The sequence below is a fragment of the Mobula hypostoma genome, chromosome 14 (genome assembly GCF_963921235.1).
Source record: "Mobula hypostoma chromosome 14, sMobHyp1.1, whole genome shotgun sequence".
Taxonomy (NCBI): Eukaryota; Metazoa; Chordata; class Chondrichthyes; order Myliobatiformes; family Myliobatidae; genus Mobula; species Mobula hypostoma.
This window is the reverse complement of record NC_086110.1, coordinates 73,176,585-73,199,401: the sequence shown is the minus strand read 5'-3', so window position 1 is coordinate 73,199,401 and position 22,817 is coordinate 73,176,585. Positions and strand designations below refer to the sequence as shown.

The 22,817-nt window shown below is 43.8% G+C and overlaps 1 protein-coding gene across 4 annotated transcripts in view; it reads left to right on the top strand.

Annotated features, from left to right (window-relative positions):
* LOC134356339 (cadherin-11-like) overlaps positions 1 to 22,817 on the top strand; it is a 253,898-nt gene that overhangs the window by 11,985 nt on the left and 219,096 nt on the right. The window contains exon 1 of one of the 4 annotated variants that reach the window (XM_063067231.1): positions 17,513 to 17,653. The exons of the other annotated variants lie outside the window; for them this stretch is intronic. The gene's annotated coding sequence lies outside the window, so the exon portion shown is untranslated. Of the gene's footprint in view, positions 1 to 17,512; positions 17,654 to 22,817 lie in introns of those variants that run through there. 4 annotated transcript variants of the gene reach the window in all.

Genomic DNA, 22,817 nt, shown 5'->3' with positions numbered 1-22,817 from the left:
ATCTCGGCCCGAAACGTCCACTGTACTTCCTCCTAGAGATGCTGCCTGACCTGCTGCGTTCACCAGCAACTTCTCTGTGTGTTTCTTGAAATTCCAGCAACTGCAGATTTCCTCGTGTTTGCGTTTGGAAACTTACTAATATTTCCTCCTACATTTGTATCGAGATCATTAATGTTATTTGACAAACTTTAGGGGTCCCAGCAGCAATCCCCGTGGCATAATACAGTACCGTAGTGATCACTTGAGATTAGAGTGATGTTCTCCTAAGGCAGCAGTTTCCAACCAGGGGTCCATGGACCAATTGGTTAATGGTATGTCATAAAAAAAGTTGGGAATCACTGTCCTTAGGGGTTGTCTATTGTTGGGATCCTCAGGTGGGATGCATGGCCTGCTCCTGAAGACGTGGGAACAGGATCAATTGTGACCATATTCAAGAAGGGGGACAAGGCTGATTGAGGTAATTATAGAGGCACCTCTCTCCTGTCAACAACAGGCAAAGTATTTGCACGTATCCTTGTCAGACAGCTCCTTCCGTTGTCTGAAGAAGTACTCCTTGAATCGCCGTGTGGTTTCACCCATCTCGAGGTACCAGAGACATGATGTGTGCAACAACCAGAAAGAACACCATGAACAAAGGCAACCCTTGCACTTGGTTGATTTGACAAAAGCCTTTGATACAGTAGACTCCAAGCTCTCTGATGTATACTATCAAGAGACGGCTGCGCTGACAAGTACTTACAAATACTGAGGTTACTACATGATGGCATGTCACCCACACACAGTCACTACCATCAATAGTGGTGCCGAATCAGAACCCTTCACTGTTAGCGCAGGAGTCAAACAGGTCTAATCCCTGTGGTATACCATTACTCACAGATTTCCTGTCAGAAAGCAACCCTCCACTGCGGGATCTTACTGTATGGACATTGACCACTGCAGTCATGTTTTCTCCAATGGCTGGGAATGCTCTAGAAATCTCCAAGGCCTGGAAGGGTCACTTACACAGCAGTTTGGAGTTTCTACAGCTGGAAGTGTGGGTGGCAGCAATTGCTCAGTAACAATACAGCTCTGTCTCTCCTCTACCAGGGACACTAGAGTGTTGTTAATAAAGGGCTTGGAACACCCACACAGCCAGCTGAAGAGCTTTGGTTTGTAACAATCCATTGTAGGAATCAACTCACTCAACCCTAACCACTTCCAACGGTAGACACTCTTAACCCAATGACTCAACTTGCTGCTGTCTACTACAGTCCAATTTTAGTTCAAGTCCTCAGTTCATAGCTCAGCAGGAACCTCATCTGTGCATTGTGACTGTGTCAGCACAGACACCATCAAAGACATCTTCAAGAGCTAGCAGCTCAAGAGGGCAGCATTCATCTGTAAACATTCTCAATCATCATCCATCACATGCCCCCCTCTTGTTGCTACCATCGGGGAGGATGTACAGGAGCCTGAAGACACACACTATGTGCAATTCAAGGCCAAAGTCAATTTATAATCAAAGTACCATATGCTGCCTTGGGATTCATTTTCTTGCAAGCATTTACAGGAAAGTACAGAAATCCAGGAGAATTTCTGAAAAATTACGCATAAACCAAGATTGGTAAACAACCAATGAGCAAAAGAAGGCAAATTGCCCAAATAATTAAATACAAGTAATACTGAGAACCAGAGTTGTAATGAGTCCTTGAAATTGGGTGTGTAGGTTATAGAATCAGTTCAGAGTTGAGGTGAGTGAAGTTATCCACACCTGATCAGCAGCCTGATAGTTAAAGAGTAATATCTGTTCCTGATCCTGGTGGTGTGGGAGCTAAGGCTGCTGTAACCCCTGCCCAATGGTAATAGTGAGAAGAGAACAAGTCCTGGGTGGTGGGGGCCATTGATCATGGATGCTTATTTCTTGTAGCAGCGCTCTACGATTCAGAAACAGCTTCTTCCCTACCACCACTGGATTCCTGAATGGTCCATGAAAACTACCTCATTATTTGTTATTCTTTTGCACTATTTAATAATTTTGTAATTTATAGCCATTTTATGTCTTTACAAAGTACTGCTACCGCAAAATAACAAAATTTCACATCAGTTAAGCCAGTGATAATGAAGCTGATTCTGATTGCATGGATGAAATCTCATTCTCCACACACAGCAGTGTAAATTTTTCTTCCTTTCAAGTACTTATCCAATTCTCTTCCCAATTCCACTTGCTCTTCATTTTGGAAGCAAAAATTTGAATTTATTGCTGTATATACAGAACTGTGTAAATATCTTAGACACACATATATATATAGAGCTAGGATGCAGAAGGCTTTTGCACAATACTGTAGTAATTTAATGTATTATATTGCACTGCTGCCACAAAAAAAGCTCATTATATATGTGAGAGATGTTAAACCTGATTCTGATATGGGTCACTGTTGTGGACTGAGAGTGGGGAAGGGTCAGGGAGGTGGTTAGGAAGAGGGGAGGGAGCGGGAAGCACCAGAGGGACATTCTATAATGATCAATAAACCAACTGCTTGGAATGAAATCACCTTGCCTGGTGCCTGGCACTTTTGCTCCTGGCACTGTTTCTTGCCACCTGTCCCATACCCCACCAGCAGCACCCCACCCTCATCATTCCCAAAATTCTTTGCTCCTGCCAGATTTACAAACTGGCTCCCCATTCCGTGTTGACAAATACAATACTGTACAAAAGCCTTAGGCACCCTATCTATATGTCTGTGCCTAAGACTATTGTACAGTACTGTAGATGTCTGATGATGCAATGAAAATATTACTTGCAATAGCATCACTGGCACGTTAGAAGCACAGCATTCACAAGAAATAGATTAGATATAAGTTATGCAAGATGATATGGGAATGAACACAATTAGAACAAAAAATAATTCCACTGTGGCAGAGCAGTCACGGTTTTCCTGTACTGGGGTAGTGATAAGGGTTAACATAGAAACATAGAAAACCTACAGCATAATTCAGGTCCTTCGGCCCATGATGCTGTGCTGAACGTAGTTACTTTAGAAATTACCTAGGGTTACCCATAGCCCTCTATTTTTCTAAGCTCCATGTACCTATCCAGGATTCTCTTAAAAGACCCTATCATATCTGCCTCCACCACTGTCACCGGCAATCTGTTCCATAGACTCACCACTCTCTGTGCAAAAATCTTACCACTGGCATCTCCTCTGTACCTACTTCCAAGTACCTTAAAACTGTGCCTTCTCGCGCTAGCCATTTCAGCCCTGGGAGAAAGCCTCTGACTATCTACACGATCAATGACTCCTTGAGATTCATCTCCTTACAGATGCCCCAAAGCAAAGAAGCCCAATCGAACTCATTTAAAAAAAAGACCGTCAAACACCTACATGCAGAAAAAAAAACTGTGCAGACAATAAAAGTAAGCAAATAACATTTGGAATGGAAGTTGATAAAAGTGAGTCCATCACTGCGAAGCCAGTCATCACTGCAGCCAGTCCAGGAGTCCAGTAGTTGCAGGCCACAGCCTCGGTTCAATGCAGAGACGAGGAAACCTCGCGGAGTAGCAAGCTGAACAAAGGTCGCGTAGGTTGTTTCAAGAACCGAATAGCTCAAGGGAAGTAGCTGTTCTTGAACCTGGTGGTGTGGGACTTCAAGTTTCTGTACCTCCTGTCTCGATGGTAGCTGTAATAAGACAGCATGGCCCAGATGGTGGGGAGCTTTGATGATAGATGTTGGCTTCTTGAGACGACGTTTCCTGTGGATGCTACTGATGGCAGGGAGGGATCTGCCTGTGATGTATTGGGTAGAGTCCATTACTCTCTGCAGTTTCTTACGTTCCTGCACATTCAAACTGCTGTAAAGGCCACGATGAATCCCGCTAGGATATTTCCATTGTTTTGTATAATTCATGTATAATTTATATTCCGTGAACTGTTCCTAAAATATGGAGTGTGGTCTTCAGATCATAATGAAGTAGACTGTGAGGATGTGACCCTCTTATCATACAGGAGATCCACTTAAGAGTTTGACACAGTGTGATGGAAGCTGTCCTTGAACCTGGTGGTACCTGCTTTCTGGTTCAAAACTTCTGCCTGATGGGAGGGATTGGTGTTGAGAAGAGTGAATGTCTGGAGTGGGTGGTGTCTTTGATTATGCTGGCTGCTTTATCGCTGCAGTAAGACAGAGTCCACGGAGGGGATGCTGGTTCGCATGGTGTGCTGAGCTGTATCTACGGTTTCTTGAGGCCCAACCTGAGCAGTTGCTGCAGGATGTGTAATAAGCTGTTAATACGATCCAGCGCAGTGTTTTATATGGTGCTTCAGTTAAAAATCAGAAAGAGTTGACGGGGACATGGTGAAATTCTTTAGCCTCCTGAGGAAGTAGAGGGACTGGTGAGCTTTCTTGATCGTAACATCAATGAATGTGGATCACAGATGGAGACCCACCCCAGTACCTCTCTGCTCAGTGATACTCTCTGAGAGTGATGGAGGCAGGCAGGTACTCTCACGGCATTTAACGGTCCAAAATGAAGTCAATTAATTATCATTTATGTCACCATATACTACCCTGAGATTCATTTTTCTTGTGGGCATTCATGGTAAATAGAAAGAAACACAATAGAATCAATTAAAAAGCTGCAGACGACAGAGACAAACAATCAACAAGCCAAGAACAACATGTTGTGCAAATGCAAATATAAATTTTAAATAAATAATAAATAAATAAGTAAAAAGTATTGAGAACGTGAGTTTTAAGAGGCCTTAAAATTGAGTCCATAGGCTGTGGACTCAGCTCTGTGTTGGGGTGAGTGATGTTGAGTGTAGTCATCCCCTCTGGTTCAGGAGACTGATGGCTGAGCGATAATAACTGTTCCTGAATTTGGTGGTGTGGGACCAGGCTCCTGTACCTTCTTCTGGATGGAAGCAGTGAGAAAAGAGCTGGATGGTGGGGTCCTAGATGATGGAATGAGCACTTGAACTGCCAAGGTAAAGAAATCAACAGATCAAGTACTAACTTTTGAAAGGCTATATCTGTAATAGCACTGGGTATGTTTTTAATCAGTGCTGTTAGGTGAAAGAAAGGTTATGAGTAGTTAAGTGTGGAAATAGAATGTTGTCCATTTTTCATAATCCAATGCATAACATTAACCTAATGTGTGTGTGTGTGGTGTCTTTCGCAACTGATTTGCGAAATCCCCAGAGAGAGAGCAGGAAAGGTTTGCGAGAATGGTTCCAGGGCTGAGGAATTTTGGCTACAAGGTTAGACTGGAGAACTGGAATTGTTTTCCTTCCAGCAAGAGGGGATTTGATGAAGTGTAATGGAACATGGCTGGTATAGGAGAGGATATGGCAAAAGAAGCTGTTCCCATGGGCTGGTGGTTCAACAGAGCAGAGACACAGATTATGATTATTGTTACTTGTGCTGAGATACAGTGAAAACTTTGTCTTGCATACTGTTCATACAGATCAAATCATTACACCGTGTATTGAAGCAGAGAAGGGAAAACAATAGCAGAATGCAGAATAAAGTGGAACAGCTACGGAGAGAGTGCAGTGCAGGTAAACAATAAAGTGAAAAATCAGTGTGGTAGATTGTGAGATCAAGAGTCTATCTTATCGTACCAGAAGTTTCTTCAAGAGTCTGATAACTGGAGTAGAAGCTGTCCTAGAGCCTAGTGGTATGTCAGACATCCCACCTCTCCCGGAACTTTCGGGAGTCTTCCGCATATTAATAGTGGCTCCCTGATGTCTGCAAATTATATACAATATCACAGAAATCAATTTTTTTGAGAACAAGCGAGAGAAAAGCAAGAGAGAGCACGAGAGCAACCATGAGAGAGAGCGCGCGCGAGCGAGAGAGAACGAGCGAGCGAGAAAATGAGAGCGCGAGCGAGAGTGAAAGCAAGCGAGAGAGGGAGAGAGAGCGAGAGAGAAAGCAAATGAGAGTGCTTGAGAGTGCGTGAGCGACCACGAGAGAGAGAGAGCGTGAGCGAGAGCGCGCCATTGCAAAAAAAACGTATGTCACCCCAGACTACACTTAAGTGTACCCCTGCCTAATAGGGGTCAAAATAATGACAGTGCTGCTTGCTGCATTTATGACTTTTCCATTGCCCATGGTGCTACCTCCCTGAAATGAGTTTTTGTAGGGTGGGATGTCTGGTATGTACTTTCAGGTTTTTGAATCTTCTGGTTGATGGAAAAGTAGAGAAGAGAGACTGTCCAGGGTGTGTGGGTTCTTTGATTATGCTAGCTGCTTTTCTGAGGCAGCAAGAAGTATAGACAGAGTTCATAGAGAGGAAGCTGGTTTCTGTAATGTGCTGAGCTGTGTCCACATCTCTGTGCAGTTCCTTGTGGTCACATTATGCATCAGGATAGGATACTATAATGGGGCATTAATGAAAATTGGTTAGGGTCAAAGGAGACAAGCCAAGTGTCTTTTTCCTCCTGAGGATGTAAGGGTATGGGTGATCTATCTTTTGACCCTGTGAGGAGTTTGGTTCTACAGAAAGATAATGGATGATGTAGCACTTGTTGCCTGTAGGAATGTTGGTCAATCTGAGCCTCCAGAAATCACAAAGGCTCTTGATAAAGTAGAACTTGCAAAGCTCAGGGGGAAAAATTGATGAGATCGCTCCAAGAGACAAATGACCTCTTCCTCTGCCAATTCCAATGTCTGTTATTCCATAAGCTTTACAGCGACAGTGACCTGGGTTCGATTCCCACCACTCTCTCTATGGAGTTTGTGCAGGCTCGACGGCACAGCAATTGCGCTCATGAATATGCACGAATCAGCTAATTATTATTTTATTATGGCTGTATTTAACTCCCTTTTCATTGTAGCACTTGTCCGGACTTGAGCAAAGCACAGCACCTTTACGCTGCCTGCTTGCATTCGGCCTTGCCTGAGAATGTGGACTATCGAGTCAACTGATGCAGTATTTATTTTATATTTAGGCATTCCCTTTCAGCCGCAGTTTTGGCATCCAGTTTTTGGTTTGAAAGTTTTAGCTAATGGCCATGTTTGGCCTAACGTTTATTGTTTTCTTTCCCTTTAAAATACTGTTCCCATTAAAGTCTGTGACCTATTGACCCGCCTCAGTGTCTCTCTTTCCACACTTGGGCCATATCCGAATGTAGTGACAGGCACAAGCTCATTGGGCCAGAAGGGCCTGTTAGCCTGCTGTATCACAATATAAAAATAAATACAAATCTAACTCAGAATATCCTAAAGCACTTCACATCCCAAAAAAGTTCTTTACCTGTAGTAAGAGCCACAGGAAAGGAAGTAAATAATCTATGGTTAGTCATCTCCCAATTGCCCTTTTGTCTTGATAACTTTTTTTTGTGGGATTGTTCACATTAATTGTTAATTAGCCTCCAACCTGATGGTATAAACATTGATTTCTCCTTCTGGTAATTTTTTCCCCTCCCCATTCCATCGCCTTCATTTCCCCACTCTGCTCCTGACCTATTATCACTTCCCCCTGGGTCCCCTCCTTCTTCCCTTTCTCCCATTGTCCACTCTGCTTTCCTACCTGATTCCTTCTGCTCCAGCCCATTACTTTCCCTACCCACCCGGCTTCACCTATCACCTTCTAACTTGTCCTCCTTCCCCTCTCCCACCTTCTTATTCTGGCGTCTTTCCCCTTTCTTTCCAGTCCCTAGGGAGGGTCTTGGCCTGAAACATCGACTATTTATTCCTCTCCTTAGATGCTGCCTGAGCTGCTGAGCTCCCCCAGCATTATGTGTTTGTTACATTAGAAATACTCCTGTATTTAATATCTTGCCTGACGTATTACTGTTCAGAGTTGTTGGCTTAAGTCAATCAGAAACCTCTGACTCACAGGCAAGAGTATATGTATGAAGCGAGAGTTAACATACTCTGGATAAATTTTCAGATTTTATATTCCTGGCTGGGAACTGTTCTGCCCAACTGTCTGAATATGGCGTAAAACAATCTGAAAATTACTTTGCTTGTGAACATTTCCCCCATCACAGTGAGGTTACAAGCCAAAGGATCATGTGTGTGTGTTTGTGTGTCTGTGGGTGTCTGTGTGTGTGTGTTTGTGTGTCTGAGGGTGTCTTTGTGTGTGTGTTTGTGTATGCACATTTGTGTGTGCATGTGTGTGTGTGTGTCTCTGTGTGTGAGTTTGTGTCTGTGTGCATGAGTGTGTGTGTGTGTGTGTGTCGGTGTGTGCATGAGTGTGTGTGTGCATGAGTGTGTGTGTGTCTGTGTGTGTGTGTGTGTGTGTGTGTGTGTGTCGGTGTGTGCATGAGTGTGTGTGTGCATGAGTGTGTGTGTGTCTGTGTGTGTGTGTGTGTGTGTGCGTGTTTGTGTCTGTCTATGTGTCTCTGTCTCTGTGTGTGTGAGTCTGTGTGCGCGTGTGTCTGTGTGTGTGTCTGTGTCTATGTGTGTGTCTATGTGTCTGTGTATGTGTGTCTGTATGTGGGTGCTCCTTCGAACTCACATTTATTTGTCAGGAAACATTTTCTGCACATCCAGATTACCAAACTGCAGACAAAAACGGCCCCTTCCAAATCTCTTCACAATGTAAATGTTGGTTCAGCTATTGAATACAAAGCAGATTCATAACTAAATAAAATTATATAGGGCATTTAGATTTTTTAATATGCCTCAGGCTCCAGGTTGGATGTATCAGTGGTTTGACTTTATTTAGATAGTCTCAGTGTTATTAAGCAAGGAACGTCTTGGGACTGGATTGCAGTTGTTACTTACTTAAGCCCAGCACCCCTACAGAGGCAGAATCCCCTGTCCTGGCCAATCGTTCCTGTGGTATCCAGGTGTGGCCCATCTTCTTGGATGTATCCTTCCTCTCCCTGGGATAAAGTCTTTGGAGCTTCTTTTGGTGTTTCTATAGCACTGGGTGTTTGCTAGCCTTGTATTCAGCCCTCCTCTTTACACAGCGGGGCTTGGGACTGTCCGTGGCAGAGTTTATTGAAAGCAGTGGAAATGAATAGAGAATATTTGGACTCCTTTCCCAAAGCCCGTTCCATCATCTACAAGGCACATGACCAGAAGACGAAGTAGCACAATTAGGCCACCCGGCCCGTCAAGTGTGCTCCGTCATTCCATCATGGCTGATTTATTTTTCCTCTCAACTCCATCCTTCTGCCTTCTCCCTATAAACTTTGACACCCTGACTAATCCAGAACCTATCAACCTCCGTTTTAAGGAAATCTGACAGGTAGCTGAAAGTAACTGAAATAACCACGCTTTACAACAGTGGTATGCAGAAGAGCATCTTTAAACACACAACATGCCAAACCTTGAAGCAGCAGAAGACCACACTGGGTTCCACTCTACCTAATAAAGCCAACGTTGAGTGTAAAGCTAAGCTTTTAAGATCTTTAATCTTCGAAATATGGTGTTTTGTGGCAGCAGTCCAGTGCAAGGCATAACAATAACTGTAAATTACAAAATAAAGTGCAAGGAAAGGAATAATGAATTAGTGTTCCTGGACCATTCAGAAATCTGATGGTGAAAAGGAAGAAGCTGTCCCTAAGTCTTTGATAAATAATAAATCACTGGCAGGTGTTGTGAAATTTGCTGTTTTGCGGCAGCAGTATATTGCAATTCATATTCATAACAATTGTAAATTACAGTAAGAATATCTATATTTTTAAAATGTTAAATTAAATAATAAGTACAATAAGCGAGAGAAAAAAGATGATGAGGTTATGTTCATGGGCTCAGTGTCCATTCTGAGATCTGATGGTAGAGGAGAAGAAGCTAGTCCTGAATTGTTGAGTGTGTCGTCTGGCTCCTGTACTCCCTCCCTGATGGTAGCAATGAACAGAGGGTATGTTTGAGGTGATGGGAGTCTTTAATAATGGACGCCACCTTTCTAGAGGCATCGCTTATATAAGACGTCCTGGGTGCTGGGTGGCTGGTGCCTGGTGTCCATGAAGGAGCTGACTGAGTTCACAACGTCCTACAGCTTATTTAAATCCTGTGCCAGCAGTAACCCCCCAGCCCCCCACACACCTCCCATACCAGGCAGTGATGCAGCCAGTTAAAATGCTCCCCATGGTATATCTAGAAATTTCCAAGAGTTTTTGCTGACGTACAAAGTCACCTTAAGTTGCATGGGCCAAAGGGCCTGTACTGTGTTGTGGTGTTTTCTAATTCTAATTCAGGCAGCACCCTGGTAAATCTCTTCAGCACCCACTCCAAGTCCTTCACATCCTTCCTATAAAGGGGCAGCTGGAATTGAATGCATCATATCAGCTTTGGATTTTAAATTCATCTGAAAATAACCCAGTAATTCTTCAACAAAACAAACTACTTTCAATAATATTGGGCCAAAAGAGACTACAGGTACTGGGAACCAGAGCATTGCATTAAAACATTGGAGGAACACATAGGTCAGGTAGCATTGATCGTTCAATTTCCTCCACAGATGTTGGCTGACCTACTGAGTTCCTCCAACACATTATGTATTGTTCAAGTTCAAGTTTAATTATCATTCAACCAAATATGAACATAGTCAAACGAACCAGAGTTTCTTTGGGTCCAAGGTGCAAAACACATTACCAACAGCATACAGCACAAAAGCACATACTGTTATAAGTTTAGAAATTACATATAGTCACAAAGAAAATAATATATAGCCCATATCTTTGAGTGGCATGACTGTAGATCAGGGGTTTCCAAACTGGGATCCATGGACCCCTTGCTTAATGGTATGGGTCCATGGCATAAAACGGGTTGGGAACCCCTGCAGTCGATTGTCCTGCTCCAGCTTGTTCTTCCGCTGAGCGAACACTGGAGGGCAGCACCAAGCAAGCATCAGAAGGCAGTATTGAGCAAACACCCACTCGCAGTGACGGTGCCTTTGAAACTATCGACCCAATTTTGTTGTAAAAACCCAGTGGGTGGAGGAAATCTGAGGCAGCTCGCAGATTGTCTGACCTAAATGTCACTCCAATGACATGCAAAGAGTAGCTGAATCTCAAGTGGCTTCATTAGCTACTCAGTTGTATCTACACTAGTTCATGAAAGTGCTTATCACCACTTCTCAAGGGATAATATATGGCAACAGCGATTATGCATGAAAAATGAGTAAAAGAGAGGATATCCACAATAAGATCCGTATACAGTGATTAAATTTTAAAAAACACAGTTTGGCTCATTGGGACTGTTTGGAATCCAGGTGACAGGAAAGGGTCCTGTTAAACTTCTCAGGCAGATTATACACTGAGTGGCCTTTATATTAGTATACTGCACACCTGCTTGTTCATGTGATTATCTAATCAGCCAATCAAGTAGTAGCAACTCAACACAGAAAAGCATGCAGACACGGTCAAGAGGTTCAGTTGTTATTCAGACATTAGAACGGGGAAGAGATTTGATCTAAGTGACTTTGACCACGGAATGATTGGTAGTGCCAGACAGGGTGGTTTGAGTAGCTCAGAAATTGCTGATCTCCTGGAATTTTCACCCGCAACAGTCTCTAAAGTAGGGATTCCCCAACTGAGGTCCATAGACGCCTTGCTTAATGTTAAATCTCCATGCAGTAAAAAAGGTTGGGAATCCCTGATCTAAAATTTACAGAGATTGGTGCAACCCCGCCCACCCCCAAAGAAAGAGCACATCCAATGAGTAGCAGTTCTGTGGGTGAGAGTGACTTGTTAATGAGAGAGGTCAGAGGAGACTGACCAGACTGGTTCAAGCTGACAGCAACTCGAATAACCACACGTTACAGCAGTGGTGTGCAGAAGAGCACCTCTGAATGCACAATACCTTAAACCTTGAAGTGGATAGGCTACAGCAGCAGAACTTCACAAACATACACTCAGTGGCCACTTCATTAGGTGCAGGAGGTAGCGAATACAGTGACCACTGAGTGGTTGGACAGCGATTTGGATTTCAGAACTGACCAAGCAAATTATTTTTCTTCTTCCCTTGACGATGTGCAGTGGATGAACACTGAACTCTGGGCTGAAAATTACAGTTTAGAAAGGATATTTAAATTCATTACATATTATTTTTGGAAGGCTGTGATCTCTCTGATTTCATAAATCCTCAGTTCTCCACCACAGAGAGCCACCATGCATAGTGAAAACACGGAGAAGTACAGGACGGGCCCTTCGTCCCAGAAAGTCATGCCAAACCAACTAAATTAGTATTCCAATGGCCGACTAAACTAATCCCCTCTGCCTACACAATCCTCATATCCTTCCATTTCCCTCATTCATTTGCCTATCTAAACATCTCTTAAATTACCCTAATGTATTTGCCTTTACCACTGTGCAAAAAAAAATCTTGCCCTTCACATCTCGTTCGAATTGACCCAGTTTCACCTCAACCGCATGCCCTCTGGTATTAGATATTACAATCCTGGAAAAAGCTCCTGTTTACTCTGTCTGTGCCTCTCATAACCTTGTAAATCTCTGTCAGATCTCCTCACAGCCTCCGGCGCTCCACAGAAAAGGTTGTTGAGTCGATTGAAGGTTGAGAATGATATATTCTTGGGTACTGAGGCAATAAAGGAACACGTGAACCAGTTGATTAGACGTATTATTGGGCATGGCGTTACTGAATGGGGAAGCAGGGGTGTGCGTTTGAAAGAAAAGAAATGTTTTTTTGTAAACTTAGCCATCATGGGCACTAACCTCCCCAGCAGCAAGAACATCTTCAGATTATGATGCCTTAAGAATGTGGTGTCCACCATCAAGGAACCCCAACACTATCCAAGACATGCCCTCTTCTGTTTGCTACCGTCCAGGAGATGGTACAGGAGCCTGAAGACACACACTCAACATTTCAGGAACAGCGCCTTACCCTCCACCACCCTATTTCTGAAAGGTCTATGAGCATATGAACACTATTTCACCATTATGCTGTCTTTTTCTACAACGTATACATTTATTATTTGTTTATTTAACTGGATCAGCCATGATAAAATGGCAGAGCAGACTTGATGGGCCAAAGGGCCTAATTCTGCTCTTATATCATATGGTAATTTAAAGTATATTTTATGTTTTGCACTGTACTGCTGTCACAAAACAGCACACTTGATGACATATGTCAGTGATAATAAGCTTGATTTTGATTTCCTTTTGGAGCACCGTTGTCTCTTGTTATCTGGGATTTTCTCCAGAATTAGACTTCTCCAGAATCTCTTATTCTCCAGAAGAATGAAAGGTGACCTCAAATGTGTCAAATTCTGGAGGAGTTTGATGGGGTGAACATACCTACTGGTGTGTGGATTGAGAACCACAGGGGAGGGGCGGTGGATGGGGGTGATGTTCTGAGCGTCGGAGGAATTTCTTCTCTAGTGGGTCGCGAAAGCTGAGTCTGGCAGATTGCTTGACGACAGGGGTCAGGGATTACGGGAAGCAGAATGAAAGAGGACTGAAGCCAAGATCAGACGGTTTGGCCTGGAATGGTGAGGCAGCCTCCTGGACCATATGGGAAGCTCCTGATGCAGTTCCTTACGCTCCATGCCTGACCTTCAGCTGACATTGTTCAGGTAAACACCCATGTATAAACACAAGAGAGTACCCAAGTGTGATCTCATTGCTTTGTGGAAGTTTGTTGTCCATCGATGGGCTTCTGTATTTCATTTATTACCACTCACATAATTTGCGGTGTTCTGAGTTTAAGAAGAAATGTGGGTTTGCTTACTACTGTTGCACAGTGGTTATTGTAAAGCCTTCATCTCATGTTCTCAATATTTATTGCTTATTTACTTATGAATATCTTTTGTATTTGCAGTTTGTTGTATTTTACACATTGGTTGGTTGTCTGTTCTGATGGGTGCAGTTTTTCATTGATTCTTTGTACTTACTGTGAATGTCTGCAGGGAAATGAGTCTCAGGGTTGTATATGGTGACATATATGTACTTTGATAATAAATGTACTTTGAACTTTGAACTTAACAGTACCACCTGTGATATCGAGATTCAATTGCTGCTGCTGTCTGTAAGGAATTTGGAGGTTCTTGATGTGACCATGTGACCCTCCACATTCCCAGGATGTATGGGTTAGGGTTAGTGACTTGTGGGCATGCGATGTTGGTGCTGAAAGCGTGGTGACATTTGCAGACTTCTTTCTGGTACAATCCTTGGACTGTGTTGGTCTTGATGGAAATGACATATTTTACTGTATGTTTTAATGTTTCCATGCTTAAATAAAGTTAATCTTTATTTCTTTCTTCACTTTCTTCTTTCCTTCCTTCCCTTCTTCCTTCCTTCCTTCACTCCTTCTCTCTTTCCCACCCTCTAACCTTCATTCTGTCTTTCTACCAGATATGGGCAAGTTGTCCAATGCAGTCAACACCCGTGTTGTTCTGCTTGATGTGTTTGTGTGAGGTACAAGTCCAGAGCTCTCTTCTCTCCAAACATTCTCTTTGTTTAATGTGGGCGGGTTCATCCCAGCAAGTAGTGACCTAACTGTCATTGATAAAGCTCAGCTGGAGAGACAAGTTCAAATTCCAACACGGAGCGGCTGAAGAATTTTACTTCCAGTAATAGATAAATAGATAACTTTGATAATAGTGGCATTGAAACAGCTTGGTTGCCCTGAAAGCAGAGAGACACTGAGACCGCGAAGCAAAAGATCAGCTACTGGAGGAACTCAGCACGTCAGGCTGCATCTATGGAGGCAGAGGGATAGTCAAAAGTGACCTCTACCTTCCCTCTGCCACCACAGATGCTGACTGACTTGTTGAGTTTCTCCAGCCTATGAATATTGAAAGGCCTAGATAGAGTGGATGTAGAGAAAATGTTTCCGATAGTGGAAGGGTCTAGGACCAGAGGGCACAGCCTCACAATAGAGGAATGACCATTTAGAACAGAATTGAGGAGGAATTTCTTTAGGTAGAGGGTAGCAAGTCAGTTGAATTCAATGCCATAGACAGCGGTGGAGGACAAGTTATTGAATATTTTTCTAACTGGCCCAGATCCGACTGCACTCTTTGAAAGCTTTCCTTGCTATCCACTAGGCCCCCAATCTTGGTGTCACCCACAAATTTGCTGATCCAGTTTACATTATCACGCAGATAATTGATATAGATGACAAACACCAATGGACCCAGCACCGATCCCTGTGGCACACTACTAGTCACAGGCCTCCGGTCTGAGAGGCAACCATCTACAGCTATTGTCTGTTTTCTCCTGCAAAGCCAAAGGCCAATCCAATTGACTACCTCATCCTGAATGCCAAGCGACTGAACCTGCTTGACCAACCTCCCATGTGGGACCTTGTCAAAGTCAATGTCAGAGTTAGGTATTTTACACAGAGTGTGATGGGTGCCTAGAAGGCATTGCCTGAGGTGATGCTAGAAGCAGATACAATAGGGACACTTAGACAAGCACATGGATGTAAGGTAAATGAAGGGCAATAGTGTATAGGAGAGAAGGATTAGATTGATTATAAAGTATGCTTCTATAGGTCAGCACAATATCGTTCTATGTATTATGTTCTAAACATTATCATTATACCCGCCTTAATGTCTTCCTCTGGCAGCTCATTCCACCTACCTGCCACCCTCTGCACGAACAGGTTGCCCCCCATGTTTTGTATCCCTCTATAAGGCACCCCTCAGCCCTGCTACGCTCCAGGGGGATAAAAATCCCAGCGTATCCGGTGAATTCCTATAACTGTGTTGCACTGTTTAATGTTCTTTAGATAAGCACATGAAATGCGGAAAATGGAAGTATATGGACATTGTGTAGGTGGAAGAGCTTAGGCCAGTTTGTCATTTGATTGCTAATTTAAATGGTTTGGCACAGTATTGTGAGGTGAAGGGCCAGTTCCTGTGCTATACTGTTCTATGGTCTATGTTCTAACACAAACCAGCCAGTTTCAAGTTTTTGGGGATGGACATCAGCGGGGAGCTCTTTTGGTCTATTATCCTTGATAGTAGGGAAGGCACAATAGCTGCTACCTGAGGTGCTTAGGGAGAGACAATCTTTCCCAAAAATTTCTGGCCAACTTTTATCGATGTGTGATAGAGAGCATACTGACATATGGAATGACAGTGTGGTACTCTAGCTGCAGCAGGACGGATCATAAATCATTTCAACGGGTGATTAGGACAGCATTGGGACCCAACTACCGGACCTGGAGACAATCTTCAACTCCCGATGCTCGTAACATCATTAAAGACAAATTCCATCCGGGACTCTGTCTGTTCAATCCCCTGCCATCTGGTAGGAGATACAAAAACATCTTAGCCAAGACTGTTAGACTGAAAGACAGCTTCCCGAGGGCTGTTATGCAGCTGAATAATGCTGCACCCCGGCTTGGCAATGGCCTTTGAGTGTTACGGACTGCTATAGAATGTTGGCATTATTTTTATTTTTTTTAATTAAGCCATACCTCATACTTTGTAAATATCTGTTTGCATGGACTGGATTAGCATTGCAATCTCACTGTCTTCAGCATTGACAATAAAGTTCTATTCTAAGCCCTCTGGTTCCTGCTTTGGAAAGTCAAACCAGCTTAGGAAGTTGGCCGGCTGGGTCTTTCTTCCTTGGAACTAAGAATGAGGGGCAACCTTATAAAAATGTTTGAAATTATGAGAGTCTTTGATGAGCTGGATGGTAACAGGTTAGGGAAGTCCAAAACTAGGGGGTATAAGTTTAGGATGAGAGGGGAGAGATTTAAAAGGACATGAGGGGTAACTTCTTCACCCAGAGAGTGGTAAGGATATGGAACGAGCTGCCGGGGAAGTGGTTGAGGCAGGTACAGTGGTATAGGTAAATGCAGGGTATGGAGGGATATGAGGTGAACTCAGGAAATTGGGTTTAGCTGGCTGGAAAACGTGGTCCAGAACAGTTGGTCCGAAGAGTTTCTACTGTTCTGTTTTGCTCTATGACTTTAACATCCTTGTAAATCTTTTCAACACCCACTCTATCTTTAAAGATTAGCTTTCTTTGTCACACGTACATCGAAACATGAAGTCAAGTGTGTCAGCTGCGTCAAACCAAATCAGCAAGGATTGTGTTGGGCAGCCCGCAAGTTTGGCCTCGCTTTTGGCACCAACATAGCACGATTCACTAACCTTATCCCGAACTGTATGTCTTTAGATTGTGGGAGGAAACCAGAGCACCCGGAGGAAACCCACACGGTTAGGGGGAGAACACACAGATGAATTACAGACAGCAGTGGGAATCGAACCCCGATCGGTGATTGCTGATCCATGTAAAGCGATTAAACTAACTACTACACTACCATGCCACCCCCTTAACAACACCCTTCTCTGTAGCTGGACGAGACCACCGAGATTGGTCTCACCAACAACTTCTGCGTTCAGTGACCTGACAAGTGTGCCAAATTAATTCTTCACCGAACCGTCTTCAGAAAGGGGAACCTGCCATATTTCCTAGGTCCGGCCAAGCACTGACTCTAGGGCACAACAGGTTTATTGAGTGTTAATGTGGCAGGGGTGATTTCAGTATCAATGAACCATTTTTACTCCCTCCAGTCATTCTGTCTTCCTGCTCTGCCCTGTAGACTAGTGACCTCTGCATCCCCATGCAAACAGTTCCCTGTGCTTGTTGCAATGCAGGGCAGGAGAGCCTCGGCTGAGCTTAAGCTGATGAATTGGGACTGGCAGATTGATTCTGTCATCTACGAGTAAAGAACAACCAGGTTTGCCTGAAAACTTCACGGACCATGGAGGATTGAATCCGCAGCAAGATTAACTGTAAGAAACTTGCTTGGTCTTTACTGAAGGATCACTGTGCACACAGACTTGATAATTTGCTATGTACACGTAGGTCTAGCTTGATAAAGCTTCCAGTTGTTGAAATATATAGCCTGTATATTTCTATCTGAAGTCTGCAATCATTTCTACTTAAAACCTGATCTCATAGAGAATGTTTTGAAATATTTTGCTCGATTATGTGTCACACGTGATTGCTGTGTCTGAAGGTTGTGAGTTCAAGCCCCACTCTAGTCTGGCATTCCAGTGGAACGGTGAGGCGGTGATATATTAAGGACGGACTTGTTTAAGATGAATTAACAGTTGAGGCCCTGTCTGCTCCTCGATCGATGGGGAATATTCCTCTCCAGGGAGAGAGCAGGGATGTTTCCCTGGTGTCATTTATACCTTGAAACAGATGATTCAGCCAGAAGCGCGTCGCTGTATGCCAAGGTTTGTGTATGGAACGTGATTACATGCTGAAAGGTGCTGCTTGCCGGTTTGGGACATTGTGAGGATCTGGGACGGAATCAGTGAATTCGTGTGTGGTCTCCAACACCTGTGATCTCACGAGGAACTATTAAGCAGAGTGCGATTGTGTTCATTAAAATTCAGGTGGATAGGTGGAGAATTCATTGAACATAGAACTGTACAGGCCCTTCAGCCTTCAATGTTGTGCTGACCTATATAAACCTACTCTTAGGATAACAATTTAACCCTTCCCTAGTACATAGCCCTCTATTTTTCTTTCATTCATGTGCTTCTCTAAGAGTCTCTTAAATGTTCCTAATGTATCTGACTTTACGACCACCCTTGGCAGCATGTTCCATGTACCGACCATTATCTGTGTAAAAATACCTGCTTTTGACAGCCCCTCTATACTTACCTTCAGTTACCTTAAAAGTATCCCCTCTTGTATTAGCTGTTGCCATCCTGGGAAAGAGGCGATGGCTCTCCACTCTTCTTAACATGCTTGATAGGGTGGAAGCAGGGACGAAATCTCCCCTGGCGAAGCGGTCTAAGATCAGGGGGCACAATCTGGGGGTAGATTGAGGGGAAAGGTCCTCACTCAGAGGAAGATGTTGGTTGTCCGTCATATCTGACGATGACAGGAGAGTTGTGTGGGAGAGCTTTTAAAGTGGAAAAGCTGTTGTACTGGGGCAGTTCCACTCTCTCGACTTCAGAAGTCCGGGTCGAGTCGTATGAGTAGTCGTCACAAACCGGGGTCTTCCTTGGTGAAGCTGGATAACTATGATTTCTTCTCAGCCTTGACATGTCCTTCGCTCTCCATGAAGTGTTGCAGATCTGCCTTCTTGGCCGTTGGATCTCACTGTTAATCTCATCTGCCTAGTCAGCTGGAGCGGACTTCACATGCTAGGACAGGCATGTCTCTGTCCCACCGGCTACCCTCTCCCAGTTCAGGCTGCCCATTGAAGTGATACACTGGGGTGTGACTGCTGTTGCATGCAAACTGCTACTTGGAGCCACAGGTGAGAGATGAGTGTCTGAAGAGGACCAAAGGTGAATGAGAATGGACATGCTGGGCCACTTCACCACACAGGAGGGTAAATCTTTAGAACGCTCTACCTGAGCGACTGTGGGAGCTCAATTTTTGAGCTCATTTGAAACACAGATTGATTAACTTCTGGACATTAAGGAAATGAACGGACATTGGGGGAATGCTGGAAAAATGGCTCCAAGTCATGATCTTGAAGAAAGATTGAACGGACTCAATGGCCTGGATGGCTGCCTCTTGTTTTTTTTTACGTACACATGTCTGTCATTGATGACAGAGTCCCTGGGAAGTACCAAAAAATTCCCCAAATGCACTTCAGGAGTGTTTACCAAACACCAGTGACACCAAGCCACATAAGGAGAATTTGAATCAGATTTATTATGTTGTGAAACATGTTGCTTTGTGACAGCAGTACATTGCAATGCATAATGGAGAAACCAGGAATTGATACAAATATTACCAGAATTGCAATAAGAAATTTTTTTTCTTATATACATAAATAAACGTAAAATCAAATTTAAAAATATATATTATACAAATAAACTAAGTAAGTAGTGTAAAAAGACAGCAGAAAAAGTGTACTGGTTAGCACAACACTTCACGGTACCAGTGACCCAGGTTCAATTCCCCCCACTACCTGTAAGGGGTTTGTACATGACCGCGTGGGTTTCCTCCAGGTGCTCTGGTTTCCTCCCACAGTCTGAAGGCATACCGGTTGGTATGCAAGTTGGTCATTGTAAATTGTCCCATGACAGGCTAGGGTTAAATCAGTGGGTTGCTGGGCAGCATGTCACAAAGGGCCTATTCAGCACTGTAACTCCAAAAAAAAACAAAAATTACAGTAATTGCAATAAAATATATTATAAATTGCATATTGTAATTTACATATACAGTTATAATTTTTTCATTTATACATATGTAAACATTAAATAAAATATATATTATAACTAAATTAAATAAGTAGTGACATAAGGGAGCGCTGAACAGGTGCTACACCTTACCCAAGGGTGACCTGCAGCCAGCAGAGGGAAGGAGTGCCTTACACTTCGTTGGTAGAGACACATCTCCACCCTGTCACTTGTGTGATCATAGTAACACACACAAAATGTTGGAAGAACTCAGCAGGTCAGGTAGCGACTACGGAAATGAACGTTTCGAGCTGAGACCCTTCATCAGGACTGGAAAGAAAGATGCTAGAATAGCAAGCAACACACAGCAAAGTTGCTGGTGAACGCAGCAGGCCAGGCAGCATCTCTAGGAAGAGGTACAGTCGACGTTTCAGGCCGAGACCCTTCGTCAGGACTAACTGAAGGAAGAGTGAGTAAGGGATTTGAAAGTTGGAGGGGGACGGGGAGATCCAAAATGATAGGAGAAGACAGGAGGGGGAGAGATGGAGCCAAGAGCCGGACAGGTGATTGGCAAAAGGGATATGAGAGGATCATGGGACAGGAGGTCCAGGGAGAAGGAAAAGGGGGAAGGGGGGAAAAACCCAGAGGATGGGCAAGGGGTATATTGAGAGGGACAGAGGGAGGAAAAGGAGAGAGAGATAAAGAATGTGTGTATATAAATAAATAACGGATGGGGTACGAGGGGGAGGTAGGAGGCTCACCAGCAACTTTGACTTTCAGTTAGTCCTGACGAAGGGTCTCAACCCGAAAGGTCGACTGTACCTCTTCCTAGAGATGCTGCCTGGCCTGCTGCGTTCACCAGCAACTTTGATGTGTGTTGCTTGAATTTCCAGCATCTGCAGATTTCCTCGTCTTTGCCAGAATAGCAAGCTAGGGGGAGGGGAATGAGGGCAAGGAGATGAAGCCTTTTTGGAAAGGTGCAGGGTTGGAGAGGAACGAATTTGCTGGGACCATGGGAGAAAGGGAGGAAGAAATAGCACTGGGGAAGTTGATAAACAGGTGAGAAAAGTAAGAAAGAGATCAAAGTGGGGAATAGATGATGAAGAATTGGGGAAGGGAAATAATAAATAAACAATTTAATTAATTAATTACTGGAAGGAGAAATCGATGTACATGCCATCAGGTTGGAGGCTATAAAGGAGGCTGTAAAGTGATCATTGTGGTGCTAAATAGTAGTGAATCAGTCTCCCCTCGGTCTCCTTCAGTCCAGGGGAAACAGCATCAGTCTATCACTTTCTGTTGTAACTTGAGCTGTCCAGTCCCAGCAACATCCTCGTGAATCTTTTCTGCACTCTTTGCAGCTCCATCACTCCCCCTCCTACACCTCTTCCAGCTGCTTGCTCCTGAGTTATTCACACACTAACAATGGCAAGTTCTGTTATTCTTCCCACAAGTTCTCTACCTGATACGTCTACTCTCAGGATTTCAGACTATTTGATGTCACTTCCCGTACACAAGTGTAAAGGAGAACAAAATAATTGTTACTTTGGATCCAATGCAGCACAAACAAAAACACCATAAGATAAAGACCACAATAATAATAAAAACACAATAAATACAAATATATCAGATAACTTATATACATCGATTGATTGTATGCCCATAGAGTGACACTAAGCACTGACAGGAAATGATAAAGTAATGATGGTTGGGGGTAGTTGGGAGAACAGATGACCTGTGCAAGGGTTACTTCTGAAGTGTATAGGACAGATGGTGACTGTTGGCTGCACCCATTTGGTAGCAGTCTCACCCCTTTGGTTTGGAAAACAGATTGTTAAATTTCACTCTAGGAGCTGAATGCATAATCTGTCCTGACAGACTGAGTTAATGTCACAACGCTACTGAATGATATGGCAATCATATTCCATTCCAATAAGAAGATTGTGCATTTTCGTAGCACCAGTATTGCTGTAAAATGCCCCAAAGTAGTATGAGAACTCATTACTTAAGCCCTGTTACCTTTTTGGGGGAATAGGACACTGACAGCAGCTCACCAGAATCCTCTGTCCTGGGTCAGTCTTTCTCATTGTCTTCAAGTGTAGCCTGTCTTCTTCCTGTCCCAGGGATGAGGTCTTTGGAACTTCTGTTGGCGTTTCTGTCACTCTGGGTTTTTATGGGGTGTGTTGCTAGCCCCATGTCCAACCCTCCTCCCTTCACAGCAGGACTTGGATCCATCTGTGGCGGAGTTAAGTTCATGGGATGAGAGGTTGATTTTCCTCATGCTGGGGAAGTACTACGAGAAGTCATGGAGCAAGAAGCAAGGAAAGAGGCCCCTCATCCCAAGCTGGTGTCCTTTCCCCAGGGTCTGTGTGCGCTGCAGTAGTGTAGTGGTTAGCGTGATGCTATTACGTTGGAGTCCAGAGTCCTATCGCGGTGTCCTCTGTAAGGAGTTTTTGTACAACCTCCCTGTGGAATACATGGGTTTTGCCCGGGTGCTCCGATTCCCTCCCACAGTCCAAAGACGTACCAGGTAGGTCCACTGTTCATTGTAAATTGTCCCGTGATTAGGTTAGGGTTAGTTGGGGTTGTCAGAGCATGGCTCGAAGGGCCAGAAGGGCCCATTCCGTGCTGTATCACAAATTAAAATGATATAAACAAAATACATAAAAGTCTAATACTGGAGGGTCTGCATTTAAGGTGGGGGGGCGGTAAAGTCGAAGCAGATGTGTGGGGGCAGGTTTTTTCTTACACAGAGACTAGCAGGTGCCTGGAATGTGCTACCAAGGATGGTAGAGGAGGCAGA